The sequence below is a fragment of the Lissotriton helveticus genome, chromosome 9, assembly GCF_964261635.1.
Source record: "Lissotriton helveticus chromosome 9, aLisHel1.1, whole genome shotgun sequence".
Lineage (NCBI taxonomy): Eukaryota > Metazoa > Chordata > Amphibia > Caudata > Salamandridae > Lissotriton > Lissotriton helveticus.
In genome coordinates, this window is record NC_136070.1 from 687,038,550 (window position 1) to 687,056,416 (window position 17,867).

At 45.2% G+C, this 17,867-nt stretch overlaps 1 protein-coding gene across 1 annotated transcript in view; it reads right to left on the reverse strand.

Annotated features, from left to right (window-relative positions):
- Window positions 1–16,984, reverse strand: part of ZFPL1 (zinc finger protein like 1) — a 134,430-nt gene extending 117,446 nt beyond the window's left edge. Inside the window, exon 1 of the mRNA XM_078660778.1 lies at window positions 16,818–16,984. The gene's annotated coding sequence lies outside the window, so the exon portion shown is untranslated. The remainder of the gene's footprint in view (window positions 1–16,817) is intronic.
- Between the last annotated feature and the right edge of the window lie 883 nt (window positions 16,985–17,867).

A 17,867-nucleotide genomic window follows, 5' to 3' on the forward strand; every position in this document is an offset into this window, starting at 1 on the left:
AGGGTGTCGTCGGTGTTGGTCGAGATGCGGATGGTGTTCCTGTGGATGATGGCGATGCCTCCTCCTGTGTTGTTGATGCGGTCCCTTCGGATGATCTTGTAGCCGTCTGGGATGGCGATGGCGATGTCGGGCGCTGAAGAGGCGTTCATCCAGGTTTCCGTGAGGAAGGCGACGTCTGGTGAAGTGGTGTCAAGCAGGTTCCAGAGCTCGACGGCGTGTCTGTGGACGGAGTGGGTGTTGAGCAGGATGCACTTCAGGTGGGTGCTGCTGGTGTTCGGCTTGGTCTTGGTCGGTGCTGGTGTAGCGGAGGTCTGGATGCAGGTGAACTTGCAGGAGTTGCAGCAGAAGGGTCCGTGGGTGCGTCTCGGGGTGGCTCGGTAGCACCCCGGGGTTCTTCCGGCATTGAGTGCGTAGAGTTCGGTGGCGTCGTAGGTCCGTCGGGTCGGCTTCCGTCGGTGGGGGCCAGGGGTCCTGGCGCTGGGTGCGGTCCAGGCGCAGACGGGCTTACCTTTGGCGCACCTTCGGCGCTCAATCGGTGCTCCCGCTGCGCGCGGTCGCTCTGGGGGCGTCATAAGAGGGGGATGGGAGGGCGGGTCAGCTGGGCTGGGCTAGAGTCTGGGACAATGGGCCAGTGGTGGGCGGGGCCGCAGGGGGCCAGCGGTGGGAAAAGTGGCGAGCGGCCGGCCCAGCAGTGGCTGGGCCGCTCGGGGGGCGACGGTGTCGGCGTCGGCGTCAAGGAGGCTGGCAAGGAGGCTGGCAATAAGCAGGCGTGGGGAGCAAGGGGGTGACCCGGCCTTGAGAGGCACAGGTATATTTAACTTTTTAACTCTTTCAAGCTGTGAGAAGTTGGCCTGATATATGATGTTTCCAATTCTGGAACCACCTTGTATCAGTCCAAACAATCCCTTATGGTGTCTGGTTGTAAGTCAACCTTATTAGACAAGCTATCCTAGGGGAAGCATGGACTAAGCAGCCTTAAAGGCTTAACTTAAGAGGTCGTGTTAAGCGAGCTGTTTTACCACATACAATCCTGTAATATCAAATGAAAGGACACCACACAAGTATATATTATAAAAATATATGTATTTATTACTAAAAACAATCCCCAGTATTCTTTATGAATAAAGGGGCACAAGCGTTAAATCAAAAGCACAGTATAACATACAAAGTTGCACAATTTTGGATGAGGCCAAGGGGCCACTCAAACCATATACTAAAAAAATGGTATAAGAGAGACCATTCGATCAGTGGTTAGGCCTAGGGCCTAGGGAATCGCTGGGAGCAGTCGGGACAAGCAATGCTGAAGTCGGGAAAAGCCCGCGGGATTCGGGTGCAGTGCTGAAAGCACAAACATGCATCAATGTTAAGTCAATGTGCGTAAAAGTTACACAAATAGAGTTTAAGGACACTTCCGCTGAACCTAGAGGAACAAAACTTAAGACACAGACCCTAGAGGTGTGTACCAGTGTGGGAACACCGGCGTTGCAATGTTACCTCACCCACAGGAAGTGGGTGCACAGGGTCGAAGTTGAGTCGGGTTTCGTCACGCAGGTTCTTGGTGCTTGAAGCTGAAAGGGCTGCAGGCGAGGTGAAGGAGAAGTGTCCGGTGGAGTCCAAGGGTGGACTCAAGTCGAAAAGTACCTGAAAGCAGAGGGGACAGAGACTGGGTCACTCAGCAGTGACCAGGGTGGAACCAGGATGGAACCAGGCAATGTCGGACACAATCAGGTGGTTGTCGAGGAGCTTCTCTCCGCTGTCACGTGGGCTCTGGGGCATCTACGAAGTCCAGGAGCAGGTCACGATCTGTCCCACGCAGGCTCTCGCCGTCGGCGCTGTCGGCTTCAAGATTGGAGCAAACAACACTTGGCAAAAGCAATCCACGCGGAACTGGAAGATTGCTTCTCACTCGGGCCGGGAAGGTCAGAGTGGGGGCTCCTTTTCAGGGGAGCTGGTGCAAATCTGGAGCAACCAGAATCACAAGTCGAATTTCAAGTTTCGTCGGCACAGGGGCCACAAGCCAGCTGGCAAGTGACCGGACCAACGCGTTGAGCCAAAAGAAGCAGAAGGGCCCCACGCAGCACTCGTCGAGTGTGGAGGGCTGAACTTCGGTGCAAGAGTGGCTCAGGGTTGGGGCTTCTCAAACCCCGTTGTACAGCTTCGAGGGTCACTCGTGGGCTGCACGGTCAGCGTCTCGTGGTCTTTCCAAGATGGCATGCCCCACGCTTCCGGTCGCCTCCACGGGTCTCAGCTCTGCAGGGACTGTGGATCGGGCTGTTAGAAGGCAGGCAAGCTTGATCTCGTCGATCTCTGTCGCTCGAGTTCCGGCGGGAACTGCAACAAAGCAGACGTCGAGGGCTGGATGGTGCCTGTTTGCACAGGGTGGTCACTCCTTGACCACAAGGGAGATTCTTCAGTCTTCTACGTTGAGTAGGATGTCGAAGGGTCCAGAGTTTCATTTCTTATGTTTCATCAGGATAATCTGAAGTGCATTGGCACTGCTCCCACTCTTATTCGAATCTGGGGGGCTGGATTACCTGCTAGGTCCCCTCCTATGGGTGGGACCCAGGAAGGGGGTGGATACACCCCTTTCCTTTGATCCAGGCCGCGCTGGGACTGGGGCTGGTGTGCCCCAGAACCGGTTTGACCGGATAATGCAAGGGGCAGCCTTGTGCTCCCCAGGCAGCGTCTGGTTTCTTTCAAACCTCCCTGCTACAATCCACTATCTCCTGTCTGGGGGGTGTGACACCTCCCTGCGACAGGAAATCCTTTGTCCAGGCCCCTTTGGCTGAGTTTCGGTCAGCTTCAGGGGGTCAGACTTGTGTCTGTGGCAGAAGCATCCATTTTGTGGATCTGAGGCCCTTTTTGAAATTAACTGCATTAAAGTAAAGTAACATGTCTTACCCCTCTAGAGGGGTGGAATGCTATCCCCATCGCCAGAACTGGCGAGGGGATAGTATTCCAAATCGTATGACACCTTACACGACATGTTTTGATAAAGCCAAACCAAAGTTGCTATATAACCGCGAGGATTATAATGCACTTAATAGTATATGGTATGGCATTATCCTGAAACAGCTTAGGGATTTGTTCCCGACGGCTGCAGACAGGCTCAGCTCATGCTAGAGCTCCATCTCACATTAAACCACGCACTCTGCCTCCAGGATTGATAAGGCCTTCCATAGGAGTGACTCACAGGTTTATATGTGTCCAGATATAGGTTTAGATATAGGTATACTATATCTAAGCAAGAGGTGGTTACACCACCTTGCCCCAGCTGAGTGATCAGCCAGTTGTGTCAATTTAAGAACCAGCCAGGGGTGGCAAAAGATATGCTGCAGCCCCTGGTAGGCCTTGGTGGCACCTATGCCCTGAGCACCTATAGTGCATGGTACAGGGGCTGACAAGGAGTCAATTTCCAATTGTGGTATGTACCTAGGGTACATGGAATCCATTTTACAGAGAGAGCAGATAGCCTGGGGCCCTGATTAGCAGGGAACCAGGCCAACTAAGTCAAAAACCAGCTAAACACAAGGCAAACAAATCTGGGGTAACCATAGTCAGGTAGCCACCTTCCTACACAACACCCCGCCCAAACGAAAGGAGATAAGGCTATCCTTGGCCAGGTAAGCCTATATTGCCTGAGTGGCCATATAAGGAAGTACCTGCACTAGCATGGGTACCCCCTGTCTCATGGTCCACTAAGCAGTCCCTCACCCTTGGGGTATTAGAGGGTCTCCACCATAGGGAATCACTACCTTGGGTGTGTTTATGCAAAGTTAAAGGCTGGTTTGGATATGGAGTATTGAAGTGAGGCTCCAATACTTTAGGGCTCAGCTTCCTCCAATTATCTTCCACCAGGTGTGCCTTTCTTTCTTTAACTGAGTTGCACTGTGCTCTCAGGGTCAACCTCTGGCTACCTAAAGCTGGAGGCTGGGTCCCCCTGTTTGGCTTGCTGGAGGGACAGTTCAGGTTTGGGCCCTTTGGGTCCCAGGTTTGGCTCTGCCCAACAGAATCCATCTGTGGGAGGTCCCTAACTACTTTTAAGGGGGCTCCCTCAGGAGTTTTTAAAGTTTTCACCTCACTAGGGCTACTAGTTTTGGTGCCCCTAATCAGTGGATGGGGGTGCTTTATTTGACAGGGGGCCCTCTGGGTCTCACTGTCCTTCTTGTCCTCTGCAGCCCTGGGCTGATTAAGGCAAGGTAGAGAGGGGCAGGTTACCTGCTCCAGACTGGGTCCCACCTGAGAAGGGTCCACTGACATCAGAGGCTCTGTCAGGCTAGGCCCAACCACCTCTGGGGCAGTTCCTTCATCAGGGGTAAGATCAGTTCCCTGAGGAGGCTGATCCTGTCCTAATGTCTGGTGAGGGGAAGATTTCTCCTCCTCCTCCATGCTCTCAGTTTGTGTGGAGTTATCCATCATTTCAGGCTTCACAACACACATATCAGTTTGAGTTTGGGCTGTGGCCATCACAGCCCCACCAACCTTTTCAGGAGGGGACTCAGTTTGGGTTTCTGCTGTTATCATAACAGCTTTGCTATTCTGTTCAGGAAGAGCTTTTGCTAAAGATGGGGCAGAGAGTTGCTCAGCCCTACCAACCTTTTCAGGAAGGACATCTTGAATTGGGGCTGTAGCCATTACAGCCCCACTAACCTTTCCATTGGAATTTACCATTCTAGAATGGGTTTCCTGTTCAACCTCAGCCCAGGCTGAGATTTCCAAATCATTACCAAGTAGGCAGTCTACAGGCAAGTTTTGTGACACTGCCACTCTCTTTGGGCCAGTGACACCTCCCCAGCTGAGACTTACTACTGCCATGGGATGATTTGTTTGGATTCCATCAATGTTTGTTACCAGATATGTGGCACCAGGTAAAAGTTGTTTAGAGGGGACTATACAATCAGCCACCATGGTGATGCTAGCCCCTGTGTCTCTAAAAGCTTCAACTTTCAAACCATTGATGATGGGTTCTTGTCTATATTTGCTCAAAGTATTTGGGCAATCAGAGAAGTTGGCAAACCCCATGCCAGTCTCATAAACAAGATTATTTGGTGATGGGGACCTGGATAGGCCAGTGTCCTCCTGGGCTCCAAAAGTAAACCCACCCAGATTGCTGGGTGTGCTCCCACTTCCTGGGGGGTTACTGCTGACAGTAACAGGAGGTGTTGGAGCTGGCTTTGGAGGTATATTCTCTTTATTGTTATTCTTGGGACAACAGTTGTCTGTTTTGTAATGTCCCACCTGTTTACAGGCATAACAATAAGGCTTTTTCTCAGTTGAGGAAGTGTCTTGGGACCCACCCCCATTCTTGGAGTTTTGGGGCCCTGGGGAAGTCTTTTCTTTACTTTTATCCCCACCCTTATCTTGAGGCTTGGTAGACTCCTTCTTCTCGTTACTGTCCTGATTCTTAGGCCTAATCCGGGTTCTGACCCATTTATCTGCCCTCTTTCCCAATTCTTGGGGAGAGGTCAAATCTGAGTCCACCAGGTGCTGGTGTAAGAGCTGGTTCTGACAATTACTTAGGATTTGCTCCCTCATAATCAAATTATACAATACTGTAAAGTCATGTACTTTGCTGCCATGTAGCCAACCCTCTAGAGCCTTAGTAGCACAATCTACAAAATCAGTCCAGTCCTGTGTCTGTGTCTTCTGGGTGTCTCTGAACTTCAACCTGTACTGTTCAGTGGTTAAGCCAAACCCATCTATTAGGACACTCCTCAGGACTTTGTATTTGTTTGCATCCTCATGTCTAACAGTGAGGAGCTTATCTCTCCCTTTCTCTGAAAAGGAGTACCATAAGATTGCTGCCCACTGTTCCTCAGGAACCTGCTGTACCATGCAGGCTCTCTCAAGAGCAGTTATCCATTTGTGGATGTCATCCCCTTCCTTGTAGGGGGGCACAATCTTTGTCAGGTTTCTACTATCATAGGACCTGGGTTTCTCTTTAGGAATATTGCTGCCACCAGTGGCATCTAAGCCACACATTTTCTGTTCTCTTGCCAAGGCAAGTCTAGCTTGAGCCAGGGCTACCTCCTCCCTCTCTATCTGGAGTTTGACAGCCCTCATTCTTGCCTCATGCTCTTTTTTCTGAGGGAGTCATTCCTCTCTGAGATTCTCTTGAGGCACTAGAAATATGAGAGTCCCTTGCTGGAGATCTCACTCTTCTGTTGCCTGGGAGAATGTTATAGGATCCGGGGAGGTGCTGGCCCTCTCCATTCCCAAGTAGGTTTAAGTTGGCCTTGCTAAGCCTGGCAACTATAACCTGGCTACCCCTCTGATCCTGATCTTCAGGGTCCTCTACCTCTGAGTCCTCCTCCTCTTCTACCTCCTCATCTTCCTCCTCTGGGGTGGTCTCAGTGGCTGGGGGGTTCACTCCATCTCCTGATTCTAAGGGAACTGCATTTGCCTTTTCCAAGTCATCCTGTTCTAGAATGGCTATCAAGGAAGGACTGGTGAGACTTCTGCCCCTTTTTAACCCTCTTGAGATGCACAAGGCAACCAAGTCTTTGTGGGTTAGTTTGTCATAGCTGGAAGTTGCCTGGGTAAGGTCAACTGTCACAGGAACAGACCCTGAGGCTTTCCCTGTGTCAGACATGACTCTAGTGTGGTGTAAGTGATGCACCTACCTACACTAAGTGTTTCCCTACTGTACCTCGCTAGTGAGTTGTAGTCAGGGTGTGCTAATCCCTTTCATCTACAACTACTAAGTTTAGTAGAACTTAAATATGCTAAGCTTTTGATTTATATGTACCTAAAGGTACTTGATGTGATCTTTCAATTTGATAAAAAGATTGCAATGGTAAAACAAACAGCAAGCTCAAATCCCACCGCTGCCACCAATGTGAGAAGTTGGCCTGATATATGATGTTTCCAATTCTGGAACCACCTGGTATCAGTCCAAACAATCCCTTATGGTGTCTGGTTGTAAGTCAACCTTATTAGACAAGCTATCCTAGGGGTAGCATGGACTAAGCAGCCTTAAAGGCTTAACTTAAGAGGTCGTGTTAAGCGAGCTGTTTTACCACATACAATCTTGTAATATCAAATGAAAGGACACCACACAAGTATATATTAAAAATATATGTATTTATTACTAAAAACAATCCCCAGTATTCTTTATGAATAAAGGGGCACAAGCGTTAAATCAAAAGCACAGTATAACATACAAAGTTGCACAATTTTGGATGAGGCCAAGGGGCCACTCAAACCATATACTAAAAAAAATGGTATAAGAGAGACCACTCGATTAGTGGTTAGGCCTAGGGCCTAGGGAATCGCTGGGAGCAGTCGGGACAAGCAATGCTGAAGTCGGGAAAAGCCCGCGGGATTCGGGTGCAGTGCTGAAAGCACAAGCATGCATCAATGTTAAGTCAATGGTGCGTAAAAGTTACACAAATAGAGTTTAAGGACACTTCCGCTGAACCTAGAGGAACAAAACTTAAGACACAGACCCTAGAGGTGTGTACCAGTGTGGGAACACCGGCGTTGCAATGTTACCTCACCCACAGGAAGTGGGTGCACAGGGTCGAAGTTGAGTCGGGTTTCGTCACGCAGGTTCTTGGTGCTTGAAGCTGAAAGGGCTGCAGGCGAGGTGAAGGAGAAGTGTCCGGTGGAGTACAAGGGTGGACTCAAGTCGAAAAGTACCTGAAAGCAGAGGGGACAGAGTCTGGGTCACTCAGCAGTGACCAGGGTGGAACCAGGATGGAACCAGGCAATGTCGGGCGCAATCAGGTGGTTGTCGAGGAGCTTCTCTCCGCTGTCACGTGGGCTCTGGGGCATCTACGAAGTCCAGGAGCAGGTCACGATCTGTCCCACGCAGGCTCTCGCCGTCGGCGCTGTCGGCTTCAAGATTGGAGCAAACAACACTTGGCAAAAGCAATCCACGCGGAACTGGAAGATTGCTTCTCACTCGGGCCGGGAAGGTCAGAGTGGGGGCTCCTTTTCAGGGGAGCTGGTGCAAATCTGGAGCAACCAGAATCTCAAGTCGAATTTCAAGTTTCGTCGGCACAGGGGCCACAAGCCAGCTGGCAAGTGACCGGACTAACGCGTTGAGCCAAAAGAAGCAGAAGGGCCCCACGCAGCACTCGTCGAGTGTGGAGGGCTGAACTTCGGTGCAAGAGTGGCTCAGGGTTGGGGCTTCTCAAACCCCGTTGTACAGCTTCGAGGGTCACTTGTGGGCTGCATGGTCAGCGTCTCGTGGTCTTTCCAAGATGGCGTGCCCCACGCTTCCGGTCGCCTCCACGGGTCTCAGCTCTGCAGGGACTGTGGATCGGGCTGTTAGAAGGCAGGCAAGCTTGATCTCGTCGATCTCTGTCGCTTGAGTTCCGGCGGGAACTTCAACAAAGCAGACGTCGAGGGCTGGATGGTGCCTGTTTGCACAGGGTGGTCACTCCTTGACCATAAGGGAGATTCTTCAGTCTTCTACGTTGAGTAGGATGTCGAAGGGTCCATAGTTTCGTTTCTTATGTTTCATCAGGATAATCTGAAGTGCATTGGCACTGCTCCCACTCTTATTCGAATCTGGGGGGCTGGATTACCTGCTAGGTCCCCTCCTATGGGTGGGACCCAGGAAGGGGGTGGATACACCCCTTTCCTTTGATTCAGGCCGCGCTGGGACTGGGGCTGGTGTGCCCCAGAACCGGTTTGACCGGATTATGCAAGGGGCAGCCTTGTGCTCCCCAGGCAGTGTCTGGTTTCTTTCAAACCTCCCTGCTACAATCCACTATCTCCTGTCTGGGGGGGTGTGACACCTCGCTGCGACAGGAAATCCTTTGTCCAGGCCCCTTTGGCTGGGTTTCGGTCAGCTTCAGAGGGTCAGACTTGTGTCTGTGGCAGAAGCATCCATTTTGTGGATCTGAGGCCCTTTTAGATATAACCGCATTACAGTAAAGTAACATGTCTTACCCCTCTAGAGGGGTGGAATGCTATCCCCGTCGCCAGAACTGGCGAGGGGATAGTATTCCAAATCGTATGACACCTTACACGACATGTTTTGATAAAGCCAAACCAAAGTTGCTATATAACCGCGAGGATTATAATGCACTTAATAGTATATGGTATGGCATTATCCTGAAACAGCTTAGGGATTTGTTCCCGACGGCTACAGACAGGCTCAGCTCATGCTAGAGCTCCATCTCACATTAAACCACGCACTCTGCCTCCAGGATTGATAAGGCCTTCCATAGGAGTGACTCACAGGTTTATATGTGTCCAGATATAGGTTTAGATATAGGTATACTATATCTAAGCAAGAGGTGATTACACCACCTTGTCCCAGCTGAGTGATCAGCCAGTTGTGTCAATTTAAGAACCAGCCAGGGGTGGCAAAAGATATGCTGCAGCCCCTGGTAGGCCTTGGTGGCACCTATGCCCTGAGCACCTATAGTGCATGGTACAGGGGCTGACAAGGAGTCCATTTCCAATTGTGGTATGTACCTAAAGTACATGGAATCCATTTTACAGAGAGAGCAGATAGCCTGGGGCCCTGATTAGCAGGGAACCAGGCCAACTAAGTCAAAAACCAGCTAAACACAACGCAAGCAAATCTGGGTTAACCATAGTCAGGTAGCCACCTTCCTACACAAGCTCATCAAACTAAAAAGCTACTTTCTCAAAAACTGTCTGAAAGGATTTACACCACACCAAGCAAAGGCAATTACTCGCGGAAATCTACTTCAATGCCAAGTTTAGTGTAACAAAGATGAGCCTTTTTATTGTGTAGGAGTGCAATCAATCCTACAGGAGATTAAAAGGAAAAGCCACTTTTTTGACCCCCTCACTTCCAAATGACCCTTATGACATACCTGCACAAAACTTGTCAAGCTGAACCCCAATCAAATACATTTCGTTTTTGGAAAGTTTTGTGCAGATCTGAACCATTCAAAAATTATTACAACAAAAGAAATTAAAGAAACTCAACCCTAACAATAATTTTTGTTTGTTTTGCCATATCTCCTTTTAAATAGTTGGCAATGAAATGTAGCCATAATTGTTTGTCAACTTGAATCACTGTTGATATATTAGTAAATTAAATTAACTATGTTGGCTGGAACAAGGACAGTAATGTTTATATTTTTTGCTTTGTACATTTTGATTATCTTTGGTTAAATATGTAATGGCTAATGAACTATTTGACATTAATGAGGTGAACTATGCAAAATTGCACACTGGCTAGTGGTAGTCTGAATTATATAGTATATGCAGGTGCGCAGCGTGTAGTATACTATTGATCACCATTATTTAGGATAGGGGGCTACCATTCGTGAGAGGCAAATGACTCAAGTGAGTCATGTTGTCATAAAAATTCCATTTGCCTATCAGGATTTCCCAGGAACCATTCAATATTGAATTCCCACATGACAGTGCCCCATTGTGAATCTCAAAATTGGCTCATTCTTAAAAGGGGCCTTCCAGTGCATAGAAAAAACAGTCTCTTTGCTCGGTCCTGCATTTCTTACAATCACCAGAAATAGGCATTTTAGAATATTTATGTAATTATCTTACCTGGGGATTTGCGATCTACTTTGACAACATTTACTGGATGACCCCTTGGACCAAATAATCCTTTCATATTTTTAATCAAACTCTTAGGAGGATGAAATCCTGTATCCCAGTAGAAAGAAGACTGTGGTGCGAGCTCTAGTCCACCCTAAATTGACTATGACTTGTCACAGCTGGAAGGTTTAATTAAAAAACTCACCTCTAACAATTCCAATCAGCCCTCATTTCTACCCATGTGGTGTCTGGCTCCATAAGACTGAACCATATCACTCCAATATTGCTCACCCTTGCCGGGCTTTCTATAGAAAAGATAAGCTTATTCAAAATAGCATGCAGATTCCCTACAACTACACACATGGGCTCACCTAATGAAGTTTACATTTAAAGGCTCAAGTGGATCATGATAATTCCAGAGTACAGACTCTTTCCTCCTAGAAACACTATGTTTCAGATTTCTTAAACTTTATATCAAGCTTTTTCAGGAAGTGGACCTAGAGTATGGAACTCCATTCTTCTCCCTGTCAGGGGAAACCCTGCTTGTAGCACCTTCAAGAGAGAGATCGAATTTCTGCTCTTCCATACCCCTTCCAACTGAGAACCACTCTATGATTAGCTTCATACAATCTGAATGTTGGTTTACTGATTATAGATTATTTTAAAGAGCCTTGGATGTTAAAATTGAGTGTTATGTGGAAGCTATGAACTGGGACTTGCCATTTGGCCTCAAATGTATACCTCATGGAATCCATACCAGAGGTCACTTAACAAAGGATACTTCGCAATTATACAATACAGTGATTTCTGAGTTTTACTATTCATAGATGTCAGCTATGTTCTTGTATCTTCATAATCTTTAATTTAATATACATCTGATTATTTGTAAAGTGTTCTGCTTACCCGATGGGTATGGATTGCTACACATAAAACTAGAAATAAAATATGAATACTAAGGGCCCGATTCTGATGCGGGTTGGAAAGCATTCCCACCCAGGGCCTGATTCTGATGCGGTTAGGAAGGCCTCCTAATGGCATTTGCTCCTTCCAAATAGGATCGGGAGAGACCCAGTACCCAATTATGATGCGGTTAGGAACATGTGCTCCCATTGAAGTCAATGGGAGTCCAACCAAATCGTATCTGGAAGCATCCGGATGCATCGTACTTGGTCGGTCAGACTCTCCCGATCAGAGTGGGTTGGAAACCATTTCCAACCCGATTCGGTCAGGAAGCATTTCCAACCCGCATCAGAATCAGCCCCTTGGTAGGGAAAACTCTCTGGAATTACTCAATTTTAAATTAAGTAATAAAGAGACTAGAAGATTTTGATTCAATTAACCTTCTTTGATTCTGCACATATAGGTTTGATTTGTTTAATTTCAATTTACCAGAAATGTAACATTTTTCCTTTATTTCCCCAACCAATCACAAGTAAGGTCTCAAGTATTTGCTCAGTGAATTCTCTAATCCTTTCCAGTGAACATTTTGTAGCTGAGGATGGGCGTAAACCGACACCAATTTGACCTTCTCCCCTGTGCAAATCCACAAAATGATGTCCCTAAAGAACAGATCAGTTTGATCAATACTAAATGCCAATGATCACCTGAATAAAGTAACCACCTCCCTACACACCCTGCTACCGCACAGCCACAATGAATGAAGTAGAACATATCAAAACAATAGCCGTTAATGCTTAGAGTGCCACATGAATTATAAAAAAAGGAAGCAAGGAACTCTGGGTAGATCCTGAGTGTAGGTGGAGAGCAGCTCCTACAGAGTACCCTACAACATCATCAACACTCTGAATCTGCTCACCTCCGATGTCTGCTTTTCTAGTGAAGTTTTTAAGCATAGTATTAGCACAGTGCCATCCACACCGAGCTAGAAAGCAGCAAAAATATTTTGCCATTTCTACTGTAAAGTCTTTAAGCATAAAATTAGCTGGTGCACAGGCTTTCAGAACTGGATTAGTAAAATATATATATCCGAAAGGAGACTAATGAACCAATTATAGGGTAATAAAGGATTTGGAACATTTTACATAGACAAATAGCAAAGCATTATGGATGTTGTGGTCTCTAAAATACCAGCATTATATGCAAAGTGAAAGTCCGGGACTGTTTGTATCCTCAAGTGTGGGATGGCAGTGTGAAGTGTGTATGTATATACATATATTATACCTATATTTATTTATATGTGTGTTTTTTGTACATATTTATATCTATTTACCTCATTATCTCTTTTTAGCACTATTTATACTGTGATGATGAATTTTAGAAGGTTATTTATATGATTTTAACAATTTTATCTCAGGGATCTGGGATATTCTATTGTTATAAATATTGATATGCTTCTGGAATCATGCAGGTTGCACTTTATAATGCTTCTTTTTGGCACATGTTTTGCACAGTTTTTTGCACTTTTGAATTAATTGCTGCTTTGCTATTTGCATCATCATTACCATATAAAATGTAATAGACCATGGATAAACGTTTGTAACTTTTTAATAATATAACAAGAGGAAAAAGGAGAAAAACTAGTGTATTTAAGAAATCGACGCGTTTTATGTATTTATACAGACAGTGCCAAATATTATTAAAATTCTCTTTAAAGATAGAGGTCTTATAAAACACAAACGTTACACTGAAATATCCATGTTTAGTAACTGTTTTAATGATGCCATCATATCTTATAACAAGAATTATTCAGCAAGAAAAACAATATGTATGTTTTCACTTTTTATGATCACGTGATCAGTGATGTAATGAAGAAGGGTGTGTATCACGTAGCATATAAAAAAAGCAACAAACATTTTGACAATTGCCGTGTGAACAAGGGCTTCTAAGCCCGAAACGCGTAGCTGTTCCTGGTTGTGGTAAAATAAAATATGGAACCTGAGCCTGGTGATATATATATATACTTATATATATATATACACACACACACACACACACACACACACACACACACACTCCACTTGCACCTCATTCTGCACTCCCGAGCGGGTTTTTGGTTCACGGGGGTGCTCCCTCACAAATTTCTCACAGCTCCTTCAAAAAAAAAAAAAAAAAGGAGACCAGCACTCGCGGGGTTGACTCCAATGGTTTATTGGATTAGGGATACGCGCACAAACACGTTTCGGCAAAACTGCCTTTATCAATGGTGGCTGCGATATTATATATACCTGCAAGAAAGTGTCACTCTAAGTGTCGCACATTTTGCAGAGTGCTGGATGAAGAGCAGCGTTTTGTCCAATAAGTTTTCACAAATGAACATGAAGCACCCATATTTGCAAAACTGTATTTTATGAGGATTAGCCGGGAGTTACTGCTTTTTACTAGGTTAGTGCCCTTCCATTTCTGTTTTTTTGCTGCAGTTGTAAGATCTTATTAGTTTCTCATAGCGCAAATGGGTGTAAATTCTGATCTTCATATGATTCCCTCGTCTTAATTTTGCTTGCAAGAAAGTGTCTCATAGTCGTTGAATATCACTCATAATTGCACTGAAATTTTTAAAATGTCACAGTTAAGCAATCTGAAACCTTGGCAGCTATGAATTAGGGGTACAATTATTAAAGAAAGTCTCAAAAGTGCACCCATTGTATATGTCCTTGCATTAAGTGCAGATTTACAGCTTTCGTGAATTCACAAGAATTTACAAAAGTAGGCCAGGAAATAGTACTCCTAGAAAATATTTGTGAACTGCATGTTAGCATGAGCAAACATGAATGTGTAGAGTTGCTCATGCGAAAATCTGTTCAGTGTTTGCAAATTCACTTTCCCTCAAGCCACTTTTTTCCCTGCCCTGTGAGAAGTTTTACCTCTGCCATTGTCAGGAGTACATTTCCAACCTTTCTCAGTATGGGAAAAGATAAGAGAAGAGTTGGTGAAAACCCTTAAAACATGCAAGTTAGTAGCTTTCATAGACTCAAAATGGCATTCCAACCCTGGAACTTTTGCTTACCACTACCTTCAGCACCAGTAGGTAGATCTGCGGAAACGTGGAAAAATTAAGAATATTGCTAGTATTCAAACCCTACAATGGTATGAGCCCTCGAATAATCAGAGAGGCTATATCAGAGCTCTTATATAATGAGATTGTGTCCATAATATGTTGTCGCATTACATGGCACAAAAGGGATAAGTGGTTTTTGTTACAGGACAGGTGGATTTATGAAGCAACCGTCCCCATGGACAAGTAGATATTTTAATAAATTCCACACCCCAGAAGTATAAATTGTGTCTGAACGATTCACAGAAACGATCTAGATTTTGGTGGAGTCCAGAAATATCCCTGGGAAATGGCACAGGTACCAGCACAAGAGGCCCTTGATTTGAGTTGAGAAAGGTTCTAAGACCCACACTGGTGAGAGCAGAGAACAGACGAAGAAGAGGAATCTCTCTGGAAAAATCACACAGAGACCAAATAAAGGAATGTGATGCAGTGGCACTTCGGCTTGGAAAATAATAAAGATAGCGATAATCTGGAAAGAGAAGATTCATAGAAACACGTGTAGGTGGGCAAACCCACCATGATATGATACTAGTTCAAGAGGTAGGAGTAATTTACAGGTACACAAATCAAAAGGTGGGCAATTCTGAGAAACACAGTCTACATGAGTAGAAAGCTAAAACAACATTGGGGAAAACACAATTAGGATGTATAGGTCGGCTCAGAGCAGACACGAACACGTTGCTGGGGAAAACATTTAGAGAAGCAACAATTCAATGGAATAAAGCAAACTATTCTGATTCAATTCCTTTCTATTCAATTCAGAGGAGCACAATCAAATGAACACTATTCTGCGGTACAAAAAGAAATATCATTAGAACGTAATCCCGAACTAGATGCTAGATAGGTGATACAACTAACTAGTAAGCAAATAAGAGGCGCAGGTCCTGTGAGCATAGATAGGAAACAGAGAGAAACACAATTAGGGTGAAATGTACATACAGATTTGACTTCAGCACTCTGACCGAAACAATTAAAAGGAGTAGTAGAGTTCACAAAAACACAACTAAGAAAAACACCCTGCCTAAGCAACTAATCAGAGGAGCGAGAAGCAAATATTCAGAGAAGCACAGTTCAGAAGCAAAAATGTAAAGATCATTCATAAGCAAAAGTACATAAGGATAATTCAGAAACACATGGTACAGAGTGAGACAAATTACAGGGAGCAGTTACAAGGATCAAAGATATGTACAACTGTGAACATCTTGCACAGAAGTGATATAAGTACATGGAGATACATTTTCTTAAAAGACATACCTCTGCATCCTGTAATCTATAGAAAGAATTCTGGGATGATCAACATCAGGAATATACTTCAAAGGTAGAAATACGGCATTAAGAGCCATATGAATGGAGATATAGAGAGGCATGTTGGAAACTCGAAACTAGTTATCCAATAAAATTGACCGCATGCACTAAGATAATATTGTGCAGGTCAAAAATATGTTAACTATTAACATATTGCATGATTGAGTTCATGTTCAGCTTTCTTTTTATTGTGGTTTACATTAACCTCTAACTGGCATTTTAAAATTAAAATGATGGTTGTTACTCAAGATATGTTTTTTTCTTGGGCATTATTTCTAAATGCAGAGAAATGTACATGTAAAACTTCCCTACTTCCCACCGCCAGCAACCACTCATAATTTCAAATGCATTCTTTATCTTTTCTCTGCAAAGGTTCAACTTTCCTTGGCACTAAATTATGGGTGGCAATATTACATATCGAACACTATTCCGAGGAGAAAACGTTTAGAGGATCGACAGTCTGAACTGTGCTTTTTTGTTGGCATTATTTCACCTGGCCGAAAACAATGGGTCATCATTTCACCAGGACCTGTATTCCGAAAACATCACTTACATTTCCTGATATTAGAAGCCAGTGGTATTATTAGTTGTCACATTACTACATAAGAGAGTTAATCACTTACATTTCCTGATATTAGAAGCCAGTGGTATTATTAGTTGTCACATTACTACATAAGAGAGTTATCCCTCATCCACATTTGCAAGGATCTGCAGGGCATACTTTTCATTGCTACTGTATTATGACATCTTCCCCTGTACTCCAACGATACCATTGAGATTGCTTTTTTTTTCAATAAATTCTTGGTTCTGGGTGTTTACTTAGGGAAATATATCCTATCAAGAATTGGCATTTCCTATCAAGATTTATCCCTGAGGGTTGGCACCGGATGCCACTGCCACTATTTACCCAGCAGGCACAATAGTGAAAGACTCCTATAGTGAGCAAGTGTCAATCTGACTCTTCAGTCTCAACTGTTGCCCTGTCAGACAGGTAGGTAATACTAACCTCAGACTCGAGGGCGGCCGCGACTTGACACTCCTCCTTTTACCGGGCCGCTTCTCTGTTTGATTCCGGGTGCGTTGACTCCCACCAACACTTCGTAAACAGCAGCATTCCACCGTTCACCAGCTCCTGCCACGTCTCTTCCGGGAAGGTCTCACAATGATGACGTCACGGGCTGGGTTGGACAACAACCGCTGCGACTCTGTGCTGAGAGCGCAGCTGCGGATGACGCTCCAGGAGATAGGGTCACACAGGGCTCGGCGCACGGGGGTGGACAAGGTCTCTTCTGTTGAAAACCGACGCGTAGCCGTGTTTTGCTCGCAATGTATGCATTGTTATGCTTAGCCTTTTCAGTGTGTTTTTTCTACGATTTAAAGTGTCGCGTTTACTAAGGTGCAGCACCACTCTACGTGGAATCAATGTCCCCCTCACAGTATGTTCTTAGTACTTTCAAGATTCATTGGCTTACTTGCCTTTTCTAAAAAACATGTAAACGTCTTCCTTGAAGACTTATGCTTAGGGGTATGTAATACTTCCTCAATTACTTAGGAGCAGTTTTACAGCCGTATCTGCGGAAGATAATTAAAAACAATCATGTAGGTGGCTTACTCGGGCACAAGTCAAAATAAGCTTATGTCCTTGTAAAATATAATACATAGCAGGTCTATGCAAACATTCTGTAACCACTTACTTCAAGTTTTTAAAAAAACGACATTACCAGTTTAGCCTGCGTTCCCTTCTATTAGCAGTTTTGTCAACGTGAAACCGTTTGTTAATGGATTATACTCACCAGGTATAGGCTTGAGGGCTGTGGTTTAGAAAGGAGTCTCTCCCTGTGTAACTTGCTAGAGTGAACACTCACCAAGTAAAGTCCAACAGGGAAATGATTTCGTAGTACCTCCAATAGAGAAATGCCCACCTAGAAACTTGAGCCAGAGAACCCACTAGCATACAAGGGAGCACCAGAGAACTGGCCAACAGTTGATGGCACCAGGTAGTAGCCAACTGGGATATAACACCACACCTTCCATCTATGTTGTAGTTCAATAGGGA